General features: G+C 28.9%; 1 long non-coding RNA gene across 2 annotated transcripts; it reads right to left on the bottom strand.

The window, feature by feature from the left end:
- Nucleotides 1–791: 791 nt before the first annotated feature.
- On the bottom strand, nt 792–8,854 carry LOC111029025. Of its 2 annotated transcripts, XR_002603966.1 has the most exons (5): nt 8,763–8,854; nt 7,458–8,496; nt 2,772–2,922; nt 1,896–2,075; nt 792–1,136 (listed from the first exon to the last, which is right to left on the bottom strand). It is a non-coding gene; the product is annotated as an uncharacterized LOC111029025 (long non-coding RNA). The 2 variants fall into 2 exon arrangements; XR_002603965.1 differs by having other exon boundaries at nt 7,458–8,850.
- Nucleotides 8,855–13,198: the final 4,344 nt, after the last annotated feature.

The following is a 13,198-nucleotide window of genomic DNA, read 5'->3' as shown; positions in this document are numbered from 1 at the left end:
AATGTATTTTTTTTTTCTAATCCTCTTATTTTCATGTCTCTTTTTTGTCTTATGAATCAATACAACTATAATTTTCTATCATTTGTTGAAAATTGAAATCAATCTGTATTTAAGTTTTCAGTCCGTTCGTACTAAATGTCAATAAAGCCAAATTTTTGACAGCCGTCACCGAAATTTTTAGAGGACGTGGGGCAATTATTGGGTCTAGCCATGTAGTCAACGACTCAAAAAAGCCGGTGAAATTTAAATATTAAATAATATATGTTTTATGTGTATGTATTTTTAGACGAACCATCTCCAATCTGAACTTAAAATAATTATAACTAATAAGCTATAACGCTGTTGATGTATCACTTGTGCGTTCGTGTTCGACGTGCGTTTTGTCATGTACGATTACTACGATTCTTTACTTTCGGTGCATACACTTTTAGTATAGGTATTAATTGTTTGTTTAGATATGAGCTCTGATAAGGTGGCCTCAAGTTTAATAAATAATCTATTATTACTTATTATAGATAAACGCATAGGTATCGAAAAAATAGAATAATATTCTCAGATTAAAATGCTAAAATTATATAAATATTCAATCCAATAACTTAAAAATCGAAAGTTGGTACAATGATGGCGTCAAATACAAAATAATATGTTATCATTTTCAAAACATATCTATATTAGGTGCATTGTATTATATTGTGCTTAAAATGTCCTAAATAAAACAAGTTTTTTTTCCATTTTATGACATAGTGTATTGAGTGGTATATATAAGTTATTTTTTTTTGGAAGTGACTAAAGTAAGTATTGTTTTCAGTTTACTCGACTTTGTATCGACATTTTTTATTTTTTCATTATGTTTATCTCCAATTTGACATAATAAAACACTCAAAACATCATTAACAGTCATCTTTATTATATCAAATTAATAAAATATGCGTGTGTACACTAAAATATTTTATTATAAGAATGCTAGAACAAACATTGTGTCATGCTTGTCATTTGTCATAGCTGATACCTACGAACATTCTGTGTACCAAATACATCTCCAATTCACTCGACGACTTGCGTAACTCAGAAGCATCCGACATTATAATTATATTACGGTCCGATCGATAATAAGCCAAGATAACGAGTAGGCGTACCTAGAACAAAATAAGAATATTACATAATGTTATACACAAATAACGTCCTCCAGAGACGTCCCATCAATGACTATAGACGAATATTAGCCCATAAATACTAAATAGTACTTCTCAAAGTCCGCGAGACTTTGACCAGGCTCGTGTTCAGGATTCACACAACAAGTAGTCGTCTTCTGACAAGGACGAACCCAATGTCCCAATTATACACTAAATGATTCACCAGCCATGCTCAGCCCACTTGAATAATTATTTATTTAATAATGCATCTTTTATGAAATTCATTCAAATTTTGATGACGGGATTTAAAAATATATACTCATAACGACCATATTTTAGTACAGGTGGGTACCGCGGTTATATAGAGTGTAGATAACCGTGGTAGGTAGGTACTTGAATTTTCGTATAATTTATCGCCATTTAATAAGGAAGTGTATTGTGGTGATATGCAAACATTTTGTTCACATAATACCCACTATTTTTTACTAAGAAATTCAAAAACTCAGAATTTGAATAAGTCAATAGTATGACTGGAAGAAAAAAAGCATGCTTGGTGAATCACCCCGCAAACGTTGTTTCGACGTCTTGTATTCTTACACAACGCGTTTATGAAACTATAAATATTTTATCATGTTTTATTAATTAATTTATGTATTATAAACTGTACACAATATTAGGTATTGCGTACAGAAGACACAAATGCATCGACGTCATTCGTCGTAGTGTTTTCACAAAAGTATGTCAAAACCAATAACTACCTACCTATAGTATACGATTTACCAAAAGTTGCAATGCTTCAACTCGTTTGATATTTTACTGTATGGCCCCTAAGTGAATTTAAGTGCAGGGAATAATTCAGAGGGTATTCGATCGTCCACTAGCTGACACTAGGCCCGAGTAGCTTTGATTTTGTCCGCCTTCGGTACCATCTGTTTCAATACTCTGCAGTAATATACAAATATGAAAAATATAAAAAATATTTTTATGAAGTACCTACATAGTTTAATATATTCATACAATTTTTTATAGACTCAAAATAATATTTTAATCAATAATGAAATGAAACGAATAATACATTGTTATTCATGCTGAAGAGAGAATATTGTATAATATGTTATGTACTAAGTATTATGTATTATATTAAAGTATAATATAAATTTGAAACACACATATTATTAACATAATATATCAATTTGAAATAAACCAAACTCAGAACTTTAGTGAATAAATAAAAAAAAATTGATGTAAGCTCATTTGAGTAAGGGAGAAATATTATATAAGTTATTATTATAATATTTATACAGTCAGAAATCTTGCAAGCCCTGCATCATCCTTATTTAGTCGCCGAATATTTCAAAATCTATACGCCCGTTATGACGGACTTATTGTGCAATTTGTAGAGAAGAATATTACATAATATTCATTTTTCAAGATTTTTATTTTAAAACAATTTAACTAGTACTAAGGTATACAATGTACATTATAGTAGATTATAACAGTAAAAATTGTTTGGTTTTCGAAATTTCAACAACAATTCGCTTTGAAATAAAAACTAAATAAAAATAGATTATAACGTTGTTCTCTAGAGATATGTCAATGAAATCGAGCCTAAAGTATTGTTTTTATTTTAAAAATTACCCGTGATTTTTGCTTATGAAAATCAGTTAGTTTTCTTGTTTTTATTCGCATACGAAATGACAACGAATGATGCAACCAGCATGGCGTCCTCGATGAATCGGATGACTATTAATAATTAATATTCGATGTTCTCATTAGTCACGTTAAATTCCTGAAAAACTTAAACTTTAACACGACGTCACGACAATAACACGATTACCAAGACGACACATTATTATACGCGAACGGACTCAAAATCCATAAATCATAAAATACCGTCGTCGTCTTCAAAAGTTTGTTAATATCTACGCATCCTTGGGACTCTAGTTAATAGTTACATGTATTCGTGTGCCCATTGTACTGCCTATACTTCTCCGTACCGAATCGATAGGTAGGTACTAGATACTATACCAATATACCATATTAGAGCTGGGTGGTGTATTATAATAATTATTGTAACATATAATTTTGTAAGAGTATTAAAGTTTATAATATTAAACTTAATAATATAAAGTTGATAAGTCGCACAAATCGATAACTGTAACTTTCATGTTATTTTAGATTCTGAGCGGAGCATTTAATGTATATTGATTTTACAATGAAGTGTGTTTTTTTTTGTTCTGTGCGCATGAAATGTAATAGAAAAAATTCTTTGATTTTCCACTTTCAGGGTGGTTACTGGTAATAAATGTCATCTATTTGGTTGTTTTGAAAGGTCAAAATTGAAAATACCCAAAGTTTTCCAAAACAACGGAAAAAAACAAAAAAAAAATAAGAAACGGGATTATTACTCAAAACCAATATTTGACAAAATCGATTTTGTTTTTTTGTAGTAACTTAAAAACGAATAACCGTATATATACCTACTTGAAATTATATCCAAATGTCTATCTTATCATTTTCTATACGCGTTAACGTGTTAAGATACGTTTTTTAAAAGCATTTAAAGTTGATATGTTGACAAAACTCATCAAAATCACGTACATTTGCGATGAAATGTACCTATAATTTGTATAGCTAATGATTTAAAATATGAAACAAGGTATCTCATAAGTAGTTGGATACAGTAACAAAGAAATCGAAAAATATATATAATCCCGTTTTGTTGTATAGACATTTTGATTTAAAATTTGGTTCATCCAAAAAAATAAGGATTTTTAACGAAGATTAACGATTTTAGTCATTTTATTGTAATTGAAAAATATTATTCGTGGATAATTAAAACTTTTCAAGTATATATTTTTCTATTTTATACACTGATGACAGAATAACATTTTCAAATGCTGCGCTTTTGATAAAATTTAATTCAACCTATTGCAGGTACTTGCTGAAATAAATTACTTTATAGTAATAATATCATAAAATATGCTTAGGTAGGTAGGTAGTAATATTGGCTGTAAAACCATCTTGGCTCACAATCGTTTCTCGTAAACAATAATTTTTTATCATTGAATTAAAATTTAACACATCCATTACGGTGACCCACTCGACACCTACTGTGCGGCAGAGAGTTTCCCACTTGCCCGCCTTTTTTTTGCCATAAATTGTAACTTGTGTTACCTACTCATGAAATAAATTCGTAAACATTATCTATAGGTATCAGTCGTATGTACTGAGTTACTTTATATTATTAAGTCCGTAAAATGTATATACCAATGGAGAATATATATTTTAAATGCTATATGCTTATATACTTCTATAATTAAAATTGAAAAAAAAATGATGTGAGTTCCTTGAGAGCTCTACAACTATTTTTTATGTACTTAATGTAAATAAATCTGACTTTTGGACTAAGTAGGTACATAGTACCTAAATTAGAAAAATAACGACGTAACAAATCCTGATAAAGTTAATTTTCTTTACCTATAGCTCTTAATATAATTAAAAGCAATTCAGATAAGTAACTTTACATTCTTATAGTCACAACATTTGAGTAAATAGCTTTATTTGTTATATTAAAAGGACGTTACACCCACGTGTGTTTGGGCGGTTTGTAAAAGTTTCTAAAAATTGAAAAGTGTTCGGGTGAGTGATTTTAAAACGTCGTATTGTGTTGGGGTGAGCTTTTTTAGTATACTTCAATCGAATTAATGCATCGTTAATTTCGTTTTGTAGTAAAAATGTTTTCATTTTTAAGATCCACACTAAATGTATAAGTAATAAGTAATAACCAACACTAACACTATAACGAGTTCACGTTTTAAATGATCGAACAAAACTGATGGTAATTTTTCCATAATAATTAAGTTTAGGTTGAACTTACAATATAATATTTTACCCTAATCTTTATGATTTTATCTTTAATATTTTATATCGTATCATACTCGCTCAAACACAGTAAAAAGAACTCGCCAAGCACATTGTTCTCATTAGACGGGTAAAAAGGTAATTCGCCAAACGCACGACGCTACTAATATTCGTGCCCTACAATCAGATAAGGTTATTATATTTAAGTTTTATTATAGGTCAAATCACTGATTTCACCCTAATATTAAAGCTGACAACACAAAACTGAATTTACTGACCTCAAAACCTATGCTGTACACTGTACCTTAATCATAAAGACAGAGACTCATAGCGGCATCATCTACATGCTCTTAAATTATAACAATTTTATTTTTTAATGCAGCTACGGCTGGTATGAAATAAATAAATAATAAACCTATCAATCGATATTCGTTAATAGTGTTTGATAGTTGCACAATATAATTGTTGTTGAATGATATTTATAATAATAAAAGTATGATGGTATTTTAATAATATATTTTTTATAATACGTGTCAAACGTCAGACAGACGGAAATATTATGTTATTATAGGTATAATAAAGGTAGCTATTATTTGCATTGATAAAAATGTATAATATAACATAGGTAGATAGTAGATACTATTTGCATTGATAATATATATATATATATATAAATAATAAAAATATAATAATCACCCGATAACTTATTAGTTATTATTGAGCTTTATAATTACTTAAGTGGAACTTAATAACAGTATAACACTAATCACAATACCTCAGAAATGAAAATGGAAAACAATAAGTTGGATTATGAAAATTCAGCGAAACCACCTATGTATACGTTATTTCGTAATAATTAGTTTTTAAATTTAAAATTTAATACGGCGATAACCATATTATATTAAACTTATATATACACACGAGAGCGTATGCATCATTATAATTTATAATGATTAACAACAATTACGATTAATAATGTTTTATTTTTAGATTAAGTGATTACTACATCATAAATAATTTATTTATCATTATTAGTTTTGGTGCATTATCAATTGGCTTTTTATTTTTATACCTACGCGAAAAATGTATAAATGTACGATTTGCACTCTACGGTAACGTTCGAACGGCCATTTATTTGTTTGTCGAAATACGTTTAGGTTTAGCTCGCATTATTGCATACGAATCATTGGTTGACACAGAATGATATAATTTCGGCAGTGACTCAACGCATTATTAAAACACACAGTTTCATCTAGATCAGATCTTAGGAATAATTAAAATACACAATTATATAACTACCTACATAAATAGTAAATACCGAAATAGAACAGCGGTTTATACATTATAATTATTACTTTAATGTTGCACACACTCTATCCATATCACCTATATTGGCTTACACATTATATACTGAGTGGCAGGTGGTAACTTGTAGGCGTATTTAATGTAAAATCGATAATAATCGAATTCGCGAATACCCAACCCGTTCAAAAGTCGTATTGTATACACTATACGTCATCGTGTAAATGACCCGTAAACCCAATAATTATATGTTTATTCATAAAACAACGAATACGGAACAAAATAACATCGTTGTTGTAGATGTTATAATATAATATTATTATTATTATTATTATTATTACTATCATCGACCGATACGTGAGCACAATAATATATAGTTTAATGTCCTCTTTGATAAAATAAAAAAATATAACAGCCAAAAGCGGTTTTAAAGGCTAAAATATGACCTTATTATCATATCATCCTTATATTAATAATTCATTACGAAATGTAACTATTATTTTTATGGCGATTGGGCAGAGATTCGGGATACTCTCTGCGTGGGTACATTGTACCTATGATATATTTATTATTTATAATAATATTTTATATTATTCGAGAATGAATGAAGTTCAAACGTCGTCGAAAGCTGTGCTAGCGTTAAGAGAGCATAATATAATAAAAGTGGGTGTAGTATAACAGCTAAATGGACTAGACTCATTCAACCTCGACGAATCTGAGCAATAATAACAGTCGATCAATACACAATGATAACATATAATATTATGGGATCGTCAACTACAGAATAATATGTCGTATAATACCCCTTGAAATCCTTATTTGCAAACAAAACGCAAACTCGTAAACGCCTTAGCCTGTTTTGTGTGTACACAAATATGTACGTATTAACACCTACAGGTAGGAGAAAAAACAATTTTCACGTTTGACCGACCGATCGATCGTCGTCTGCCAGACTAACTCGAAGAGATATTATTATGGTAATGCGCGTACGTGTCATGTGTAAAAATAATTTTTCCTATCCGAACCCACAGAATAAACCTACTACATACATTACTATCTAATATCTATATCTATAATATCGTATATGACTATATTATTGTGTGTTAAATAAAATAGGCGTCGATATCGTTTTGGGAATAGTATAATATTATAACTTACAAGAGAGTCTCCTTAAGAGGAAATAGGTCCACGTTTGATTTTGTTTTGTTGTTGTTGTTGTTGTTGTTGTTGTTGTCTTTTTATTGTACTTTCCGATTACACCAGACGGCAGACAGTCAATGTACGCCGTTATTCATGCACGAGAACATAATATTAATATCAAAAATTTAAAACGCAATTGATTTTGTTTTGACCGACATTATAATGCATAATATTATGTTTGCCGCATAAGTATTAAGTATAATGAATGTGATATTCCATGATGACGTGTTCTATAAATTATATTATGTTAAATAATAAATAGATCATATTACATATTACACTGTAATAACTGTATGTACCTAAAAACTAAACAGACAATTATTATTATTGCTGTATATATTATTATTGTCAACTAATATGCGTTTATGATCGTGTAAAAACAATAATGGCTCGGAAGAATAATAATATAAAACACTATTTCTGTACATTGACGCACGTCCGGGTGTTCTATCCGGCCGAGACTTTGTCATGATCACAATCGGCAATTATTATTTGACGAGTTTTTAAGGTTTTTATTGCTAATAAGTAACGATAGTGACGTTTTATGAGCATTGGGTATTGGGGAAGACATTGAGAAAACATTACATACATATATAATATTAACGAATAGCACACGCACATGGAAGTATATTATGATAATATGGCACACTTGTTCCGAAGCCACATATACAATTATTACATATTAAGCTTGCTGACCAATGTGACGTGCTTGTCGACGAATATTTAACGATGCCACATGATATTTCGAGATAAAAGGCGCACCCACATGTCCATAGTTTATACATGATGATGATATACAGTTGGGTCTCGATAACTAGAATCGCTAGGAGAGTAAAAAAAAAATTCAACTTGTGTATTTTTTGAGTTATATACCTCAGACACGACATAGAAATAAGGAGTAGAAAGTCGTTGCTTCGCGGTACGCACTTCGGGAAAACAGAGTTTCGTCGACGAGCAGTTCAAAAAAGATTTTCGATATTATTCATGACCAAAACACCTGCAATATTGCAATTATTGTTTATCAATATTATTAAATCTAAATGGTAATAATATGTCCGCTGATAAATTTTAACACAATAAATGTATACGGGCACATGACTTATGAGTAATTACTATATATGCATATAATATGGAGTACGCCTCAGCCCTTAAGATAGGGTTGTTCATTATGCACACCCGACAGTCTCTCCAGTATTTATGTTTGCCAAATTTGTTAGTATGACGATATTTTAATATTAAAACATAAACCATTATTTATTGTACCTATATTGATAAGGTATATTGTAAGCAGTAGCACATCATGAATTTAAATGAATTACACAACTATTAGTAACACTGCAGTTTATTTAGCTAATTGCACCGAAAAACAAAATTACGGATTTGTAACGTCACCTCTCGTTATATAATACTAAAACCACCAAGTAAATAAGAAATAATCCGTTTATCTTTTTCGATACCAAAATTAATCATCAAAAGACAAATAATATTATTCTCAAACTTTCAACAAATTGGAATATCTTGAAGAACCTTCTGTTGATTCATTCAATATGTACCTACTTATGAGTCACGATGCAAGGACAGAACTAATAACGCATATACGGTATGTAGGCCTATGTAACATAATCAGCTCCTAATTATACTAAAAACCGAGTATCGTCTAAATTACAATAATCGTTTTATTGACGAGTGTAAAATTATATAATGGCCATATTGTAACTATATATTACACAATACCTAAATTTGGTATGAATTTTTAATGTATTTAAGTATCATAAATTAAGTTTTGGTCTGAAATATGATTATTTTGTTAATATTGAACTTTGAAAACTCAGCTAACGGATGCATATATAATAACGTAGACAGATGTAAATAAACATAACTGAATAAATTGTAAAATAGTTATTCAGTTGTGGTGCGCTTTAATGTCAATAAATAAAATGTAAATTTAATTTATTATTTAAGAGATGTACTTTTTCGTAAATTACGTTTACATTCAATGGATGAACAAATTTGGCTTTTTTGTGGGGTCTTAGAAACATTATAGAATTCAAATGGTATACCTATATCAGCGCCACAGCCAGGGGGTGTTTAACCCCCCTCCCCAATTTCCTTTACCACCAATAACAATATTATTTGTTTACGAAAACTGTAAAAAGCTTATTTTTATTTGTACTTAACCCTCCTCCTCCTTTCATTATCTGGCTACGCTACTGACCTATATTTCTAGACAAATAGTTAATATTAAATATGAATTAGCATTGTACCATATTATGTTTAAGTTATACAACCAATATTAATTATATTAAACAAATAGACGAATAGAGACATTAACTAATTATTATTTAAACAAATCAGATAGGTACAAATCAAATTTAATTTAGTCAGAATATACAAATAGTATATACAGATTATAAACACTGCTATGACTTTTATATTATATAATGTAAGTTTTTAAATTTTCTAAATCAAATATACAACAAGTTAAAGGTACAAATTATATCCTGCAAATATCGAATGGAAATAATTTTGATTCTAAAATATGACGTTTAACCAATATGTAATACTGTAGGTATGTGTTTAAAATGTGTTCACAGTACATAAAACGTTTAATAAATATTATGGCATTAATCATAAAATATGTATGTTTTAAAAACGAATGTCACTATATCGCATATGCGATTACGCTTGCCGTGTCTCTAACCATTTGCATTGTCGAATATTAAAAAAAAAGTATCTGTTTAAAGTTAAAAACGTGTAATAGCTCATTGGTACTTATGCTCATTACAAGGTCGCTGCATTGTTATCCGTTGTATAGCGTCAAGCTTGTAAAAAACCAACATAATATAGAATCAAGTGCTTTTTTAAGTTTTTTTTTAACAACAAAGAAACTAGTCATAACACAAGTTTTTCTTGTCTAAATACAAATACAATTTCGGTATGAAAATATTCAACAAAATAAGATCACGGGTAGTAAACTGTATAGAAGTTTAGGAATACAATTACGTCACGGTAAAAATTGCCGTCAAAATTTTGCACTAACAAGTTTTTTCGCCAATTAAACGTGATATTATCAAATAAAGAATGACAATTAAGATGACCCACTTAAACTATAAACATAGGTAGGTACCTATATTGATTCCAGTATTTCACCACTGGTCGCTCGTGCAGCGAATACTATTTTTGTGACACTGGTTTTTTTTTTAAATAGTACCTTGAAAATGATCACTGCCATTTATAAAATACATTTTTTTTAAATATTGATGAACAAAAAAAACAGCAAGTAAGAAAATTGTAGTAAAAATGTTATTAAAAAAAAGAAAGTATAAGCAAAAGTTTAGTAATATAATAATAAATATATGGGAGCCACGCGACGCAAATAGTTAAATTTAAAATACTTAGAATAGTATATACTATAATGAATATGTATAGTTGGAAACAAATTATTTTACTAGACAGATTTTTAATGTGCCATAAAAACTAAAATTTTAAATGCTTTTTATAATAATATGTCAAATGGTTGGAAAAATTATATATACGCATTTCATACAATATAATATTTATGCATATTAAAAAAGGAATGTTGTAATAATAATAATATATATAAGAAATAACCATTAACCATAGTCCATAATATAACTGAAGAGCGGTGACAAACAAAATGTTATTTTTTCTCACCAGTTATTTTTAAGAGCACCGATATCAAGATGAATAGTTAGGATTTATAAATATTAATTAGTAATTGTTATGACGTACATTTAGTTGTATGTATAAATCGAAACAAAGTGCAATGAAGGATATGGGTAAAGAGGAGTGAGGACCCTTTAGTGTTGGTTGCTGTCCGTTGGATACTTTTCTCGTTTCACTCACCACTTCGCTGCAAGGTAATGCAATAGGTAGGTATTACTTTTACAACAATAATGTTAAAACATTTGACACATGAAAGTGCTCAAGTAATCAAAGTACACATACATTATTTCAAAGAGTTATTTCATACATTTAATTTTGCAAGTAATTAAAATATGGTAGAATATGATGAGTACACGACTTAGAATTAAACCTGAACATGTTTTATGATTTATAAATGTATTGAAAAAGAAATATCTTAAAATAAATAGTTCTAATAACTGATCATTTCACCGCAATTCAAACTATTATTTTGTGTGTTAAGACTGTTAAAATATTCCAATGCGCCAAAAATTGTTTATATAATATATTATATAAAACATAAATTTTCAATTTATTATTATATTTAGCCTCCGTTGTAACATAAACATCGTTTTCTAGAGAAAAACACATCAGTGGCTCCATTTAAAATTTATGATTGCGTTTTGCTTTAATTTTTTTTTTTTTTTTTGAAACATCTGGCAACGTGTTACTGTGAATTATGCTTATATTTATCGTTGGACATTGAAATCATCATTTCATACAAGACATGGATTATATACAATTAACTGTCATTGGAAACTGTTGGATATCTGCTTTGATCATCATATTATATTATGATACGTCAATATTGTTTTTGACGTGTTTGCTTAATATTATACAGACCGGTGAACTACAAACGTACGTTTGATATTTTCGTTTAGGTACATAAAAAATGAAAAATAAAAGTACAATATGTGATCAAATTGCACATTTAAACGTAAATAAACAACGTTAATCGGTTGACCTTTTGGTAATTCCAATGGCTAAATATTATTCGTTTAAAATTCAATTGGATTTTAAATGGGTTCCACCTATAAAATAATAGTATCGTTTATCATTTATGTAATATCTACGTCCTACCTCTTTTGTACTATGTACAGTTTCTAAACAGCAATAGCCACGTAAGGCTATGAGCACTTTTAGGAGTAGGTGACATTTATTATTACATAGTATAATATTATATATTATATACTTACGACGATGTACTAGGAAAACAGATAATAATATAAACATTTATAACATATATGTAGTGACTAAATGACTAAGAACGGAATATGTAATTATGAAAACACAACACGCAAACTGCGAACCACCTTGCTGTGGTAGGTACTATTTACGTACCTGTAACCTGTATAAATATATATATCCGAATTTTAATTGCAAACTTCCTTTATGTTATAATAACGTGCCTACAGCAGGCTAATTGTATACACTGCCAAATGCCCAGCGACTTAACTAAATACTCAGGTATGAGCTGATTACTTATGTTTAAGAAACACATTATGACGACGGCCACATAACCCTGGTTAAAATATCAAGCGCGTGATGTGACTGCTAAATTATATTCATATATTTATATATTATATTATTAATTACAATATTATCCATGTTTAAAAATGTTTAAGCTAGCAGCCATTTAAAAATATATTAAACACGCGATAAAAACGCTTAAACACTCACCGATCATTATATAACATAATATATTATAATATTTAATAGTGTGCCTATGCTGCTTGTTTCTTGCATATCCAATATCCATATTCCATGTACCTAGATATTACTATTCAACAATTTAAGTACATGCCTATATTATATTATATACATAATATAGATTTTATTATAGTATAGGTACAGTATTTCGTTACAAATACACATAACTCGGTACCTAGTCAGTTTTAAGATAAAAAGAAAATTTAATACCTTTGAACTGTCTACTCGTGTATAGTTATTATAATAATATATACGAAAATATGTAAATTTCGCATGCGTGCAAT

The sequence above is a fragment of the Myzus persicae genome, unplaced genomic scaffold (assembly GCF_001856785.1).
Source record: "Myzus persicae strain clone G006 unplaced genomic scaffold, MPER_G0061.0, whole genome shotgun sequence".
NCBI classification, from domain to species: Eukaryota; Metazoa; Arthropoda; class Insecta; order Hemiptera; family Aphididae; genus Myzus; species Myzus persicae.
Note: the sequence above shows the minus strand (reverse complement) of the source record. Positions and strands in the feature narration are given on the sequence as shown.